This window comes from Myotis yumanensis, unplaced genomic scaffold (assembly GCF_028538775.1).
Source record: "Myotis yumanensis isolate MYYU_CA2020_CCGP unplaced genomic scaffold, mMyoYum1.0.hap1 SCAF_6, whole genome shotgun sequence".
Lineage (NCBI taxonomy): Eukaryota > Metazoa > Chordata > Mammalia > Chiroptera > Vespertilionidae > Myotis > Myotis yumanensis.
Genome location: NW_027223757.1, coordinates 21,718,776 through 21,724,775, shown reverse-complemented (window position 1 = coordinate 21,724,775; position 6,000 = coordinate 21,718,776). Strand labels below are relative to the sequence as shown.

General features: G+C 39.0%; 1 long non-coding RNA gene across 1 annotated transcript in view; it reads right to left on the bottom strand.

Annotated features, from left to right (window-relative positions):
* Nucleotides 1–5,381: 5,381 nt before the first annotated feature.
* LOC139013057 (uncharacterized) overlaps nt 5,382–6,000 on the bottom strand; it is a 49,736-nt gene continuing 49,117 nt past the window's right edge. The window contains exon 3 of the long non-coding RNA XR_011471924.1: nt 5,382–5,478. This is a non-coding gene — a long non-coding RNA (uncharacterized lncRNA). The remainder of the gene's footprint in view (nt 5,479–6,000) is intronic.

Genomic DNA, 6,000 nt, shown 5'->3' with positions numbered 1-6,000 from the left:
ACAGCCCCCGTGAGGTAGGGACGACCCCAGTCAGGTCGAAACGGCCCCGGCGTGGTAGGGACAACCCCGGTCAGGTTGAAACGGCCCCCGTGAGGTAGGGACGACCCCAGTCAGGTCGAAACGGCCCCGGCGTGGTAGGGACAACCCCGGTGAGGTTGAAACGGCCCCCGTGAGGTAGGGATGACCCCGGTGAGGTTGAAACGGCCCTGGTGAGGCTCAGACGGCCCTGGTGAGGTTGAGACTGCTCCAGTGAGGCTGGGACAAATAAAGGGGACCAGTATGGACTGATGAACAGGTGTAGATACAGAAGCAGAGCAACATTGAACAGAATGTTAAACTACAATGGGGAGCCTGGGGAGGGTTGCGGGGGGGATTAAGAGACCAACTGAAGGACCTATATGCATGCATATATGATTAACCAATGGACACAAGACACGGGACGGGGGGGGGGCGGGGGGTAGGGGCCGAGGGAATGTCATGGGGGGGAAAAAGGAGACATATGTAACACTCTTTGTAATACTCTAAGAAATAAAAATTATTATAAAAAAAAAAAAAAAAAAAAAAGAACCAACTAGAAATTAAGCATACACGGACTGAAATAAAGAATATTATACAGACTCCCAACAGCAGACCGGAGGAGCGCAAGAATCAAGTCAAAGATTTGAAATGCGAAGAAGCAAAAAACACCCAACCGGAAAAGCAAAAGAAAAAAAGAATCCGAAAATACGGAGATAGTGTAAGGAGCCTCTGGGACAGCTTCAAGCATACCAACATCAGAATTATAGGGGTGCCAGAAGATGAGAGTGAGCAAGATATTGAAAACCTATTTGAAGAAATAGTGACAAAGAGAGAATCTTAAAAGCAGCAAGAGAAAGAAACTCAGTTACCTACAAGGGAATACCCATACGACTGTCAGCTGATTTCTCAACAGAAACTTTGCAGGCCAGAAGGGAGTGGCAAGAAATATTCAAAGTGATGAATGCCAAGAACCTACAACCAAGATTACTTTATCCAGCAAAGCTATCATTCAGAAGTGAAGGTCAGATAAAGAGCTTCACAGATAAGGAAAAGCTACAGGAGTTCATCACCACCAAACCATTATTATATGAAATGCTGAAAGGTATCCTTTAAGAAGAGGAAGAAGAAGAAGAAAAAGGTAAAGATACAAATTATGAACAACAAATATGCATCTATCAACAAGTGAATCTAAGAATCAAGTGAATAAATAATCTGATGAACAGAATGAACTGTTGATTATAATAGAATCAGGGACATAGAAAGGGAATGGACTGACTATTCTTGGGGAGGAAAAGGGTGTGGGAGATTCGGGAAGAGACTGGACAAAAATCGTGCACCTATGGATGAGGACAGTGGGTGGGGAGTGAGGGCGGAGGGTGGGGTGGGAACTGGAAGGAAGGGAGTTATGGGGGGGTAAAAAGAGGAACAAATGTAATAATCTGAACAATAAAGATTTAATTTAAAAAAAAAGATGTAAAAAAAAAAAAAAAAGAATTTTAGAAACCTAAAGTTCAGGAACTAGGGTAACCCAGGATCCTAAATGAAGGTCCAGAGCCAAGAGGTCCTCTTCAGGCTTCATTGTTAAAGTTTGTAGGATTAATGAGGTGGAATAGTCTTGCCCAACTACCTCAGTTTATGTGGAAAAAAAATGAGGCCCAGTGAATCCAAGTATTTGTCCTAGGCCACACATTGGGTTCGTGGCTCAGCTATGTCTAGAATATAGTCACTTGGCTGCTTAAATAGTGTTTCATGGTTTATTTTTTTCCTCCCTCAATTATACCATTCAAAGAACAAGGTCGAAATATAAAAAGTGGAGTCTAAAGACTAAGAAGCAAAGGAAATGCTAAGATAGCTTTACTATTTACATTTTTGCAGGAGCACTCACTTGCGTCCTGAGGTTGAGCCCCAGATTTCAAATGACAAGAAACAACCAGAAGCACCACTTCTGTGGACCAAGAAATTGGCAAGCAATGTGACAGTCACAGGAACCAAAAACAAAGGGGTCTCATCTATGACCTTAGACCCCGTGAGAGCCGAGAGTAGCTGGGCCTAGAAGGAATTTATAAAAATAGACATCAAGCATTTCAGAGATACTACTGTCATTGTCCCAGCATGAGCCTTTAGAAGCTAAAATCAGAACAAAAAGGAACATATACCTAAGAAGAATCCAGTCAAAGTCAGCTTTAACAAAGAAAACATAAAAGATGGAAGAAAGACTTTAGCAGGGACAAGTAATAAACTTGCAAAGCTTTGATTTGAAAGCTTGCAAAGAATAATATTAAAAAATCTCTTTGTTTAAGGAAGAATTTTAGCAATTGCTAGAAAAAAACACATTATAAAAGAAATTCACTTATTTGCTTGAGATAATGCTAAAAAGATGAAAGACTGAAAATAAGAGTGATCTTGTAGCTAAAAGAGAGAATGAAAGTAGCTGAAAAAGAAATGGTCAAACATGACAGAAACACCATCTAGTCTCCAAATGAGTTCAAGACCCTGGTGACAAGCAAGAGATTCTGCTGCCCAGCTAATGAGAATAGCTGAAAAGTGATGAGCATTTAAGTACCATGCAGGAGTAATGGCTAGAAAACAGATGTGTTTATGGGGGGAGGGGAGGAGTCATGCCTGTTAGATTTATTTTTCACTTAGGGAAGTAACCTTGGACAAGAGAAATGATCTTGTAGACAAAATTGGTGGATTGGTCTGTGGGCTTTACAATTAAGTGGATTATTAATCAGATGAAAAAGCAATGCTAATCAATAGCACCATGGAGGGAAGTCCAAGGGCATTTGCAGGGCTCTGTTCTCAGTTCTGTCATTTTCTACATTTTTATTGGAGATTAAAGGAATGAAGGCAGCAAATTTTCATCTGCTACAAAGCAAGTCAAGAGATAGAAAATAAAATATTCTTGGAAAAAAGAATATATATATGGCTTACAGCAAAACATAAAAATATCTAAATGGTTTGATTGGCTTAGGTGGCCAGTAAGTTCAACACTCCCCAAAATACCTTAGGTGGCCGGTAAGTTCATGCCCCATTCACAAAATTTGAGTTCCTCAATGAGGGAAACACATCAGTGCTCTATCCTGACCAGACATTCCTGGGCGTTGTACTCACTTCTGGGAGCCAGGCTGTAAGAAAGACTAAATTCAGAAGACAAAGAACTGCAATTAGGAATATAGATAGTGCTCAAAATTATACTTTCTGAAGAAATTTAACAGAATTGGAGATTTTGAACCTTGAGAGTGGACTTTAGTAGAATGTGATCACTGCTTTCAAATAAGTTTTGTCACGTGAGAAAGGGATTACACTTACTCTGTGGGATCCAAAGGTCAAAGCTTCGAGGAGATAGATTTTGGTTCAGTATCAGCACGTTCTCCAAGGACCAGATCCAGGCTATCGCCACTTCTATCTAAGAGCTGCAAGGGACAAGGTCACTGACGGAGTGGAAAGGAGCCTCAAAGTAAGAATAAGTCATGCTTTGAGCAAAGAGTTAAGAAAGATGCTGGAGAATGATATCACTGAAAAGCGAACTAAAAAATGGATGCTAGAAAGAAAGTTTGCGTCTTTTTCTTCCTTCTGTTTCATTTCATTGTTAGTACAAATAAATAAAACAAAAGTGTTACTGAAAAGTGGGAAACGTTAAAAACTACAGTTGACTCTTGAACAAGGTGGGAGGCACCAACTCCTCCCTCAGTCAAAAATCTAGTATAACTTTTGTCTCCCAAAAAACTTCACTACTAAAAGCCTACTGTTGACAGGAAGCCTTCTCAATAAACAGTCAAAAAAATAAAATGTTATTAAGAAAATCATATGGAAGAAAGAATACATTTACATTATCTATTGAAAAAAACATATCCATGGACCCATGCAGTTCAAACCCATGTTGTTCGAAGTCAACTGTAGTCTAAAAAGAATGGTTATGCTCTTACTAACTCAAATTATCTTCCCTCAACATGAAACTGAATTATTCCTGATACCACTCCATTGGAGAAGCACAGCAATGTTACTGACCACATACAAAACTACAAAAGTGTGAGTCTGATAAACCAGTTACCCCTAGTCCCTCTACACATAACTTTGAGTTATCTACACTAAATAGTCTTCTTAGGTAAACATCTTGGAAATAAAATAGTTTTTTAAAGCACTGATTTTTCCATTAATCTCAAAACATGAATGGAATTTTTTTAAATGTCAGTCAAATGTCCACAGTGGGAACTTAAGAACAACCCACACATTTCCTTTTCAATGTACATGCTAAAACGACTCTGAATAAATGCATAAGCCAAGAAACTCCAAAAGGATGAATTTTAAAAGAACTGAATAAAAACAACAAAGAATCTGCTGTTTTTCAAAATTTCTAAATGAGACAACAAAAATGCCACTTACTGAACATGCAAACATCTATCCAATCTGTCCCGGTGTTAAAAGTGTTCGTCCAATTCCTACCAGAAAAGCAAGAGCTTTCCAATCTCTATCTTATCTTGACATGTTTTCCAACTGTGAAAGATAGCTGAGGGAAAAGAGGGTTGCCTTACCACTGTTTGATGAATTTCAAGAGTGTTTAGCAATTCTTGGTGGGAAACATTATGGAAAGTCTATTTGAAAAAGAATAGATTACCACATTTCTGCTACTGTGGGATAGGACAGCCATAAATGGCCTTATTTTCCAGGAAGAGAGGAAAACAGCCAGAGTCCCATGGCAGTGTTTTCTATGTCCAGAAGTCTCTGGGGCTTTCTGGTTGGCTGCCAGTGGGGGTATAGTACAGTGCAATGTATGTAGCCATGGTTCATTACAGATCAGCATACACCTACAGAGCAGAACTACCTTGAATCCCAGATACTCTGTTTGCTCACAGACATGCTCTGCGGTATCCAGAAATTAAGGAAAGTAAAATTTTTGCTATGAACATGTGCTTTCTGGAATGACTAAGTTTATAATTATATATATAATGGAAGTAATGTAATATGTATTACTCCTCTCCAAATAAGAGTATCTGGGTTTTTAAGTTTCTTTGTCTAAAAGATAATGCCTTTCCTTTTTTCCTTTCTTAGCAGACTGAGGCAAAAATCATAAAAATGCAATGAATACCTCTCTACCTACTATAGTATTAATTATAATAACAACGATACTACAAAGATAGATCAAGACCATGCTGAATTTTTTAAAGTATATTACAAAATAAGAAAAGAAAGGAGAATATAATGGTTTGCTTAAAGAACAAAATCTATTCCACTGAAGAGTCAGTTATTTATTCTGACATGTCATTCCTATTCCGTTGGCTTTTTTTCCAAATATCTCTCTATCAAAGAATGATGGGCAGGATGTGTTGTTATTTGGTTACCTTAGGCCACACAGGCAGAAAATAGCAAATCTGGAATCCAGACTTAGGCAGTTCCACTCCACAGTTTACACTCTTCCTCAGTGTATGCTGCTAGCTTTTTGTACCTCAGTATCCCCATCTGAAAAAACGGAGAATAATGAAAGTATTCTTCTCAGGTGGTGCAATTAAATGAGTTCACATCTATAAAGTTCTTAAATATTGTCTGACATACAGCAAGTTCCATATAAATGTTGTTTAGAAAACAAACAAACAAATCAGTGTTTTAGCCAAAGTCATAATAGTAAATGGCAGAACCAGGATTCCAACCTATGGAGTTGAGGTCTAGTCTGCATCCTTAACTTTCATGCACCACTGCCTTGGAGTCATGCTGATTCACACCATTAAACACAAAATGAGTGTGAGAAGCAACCACTAAGTTAAGGCATAACCAGTTTCAAAACTATCTGGGATAGAGGCAATCAACCATGCAAATGGGTAGTTGCCTTTTTAGGGAAAAAAAAAACTAAAAATTTCATCTGGGTGGGAGGAAAAGCACGGACCAGGTCTGTCGTATTCCCCTGGGGTCCCAGCAGTCATGCAGCTGTTCTGTGGGGCCCAGAGGCTTAAAAATAAAACTGAACACAATTGCCTTCATGACCCA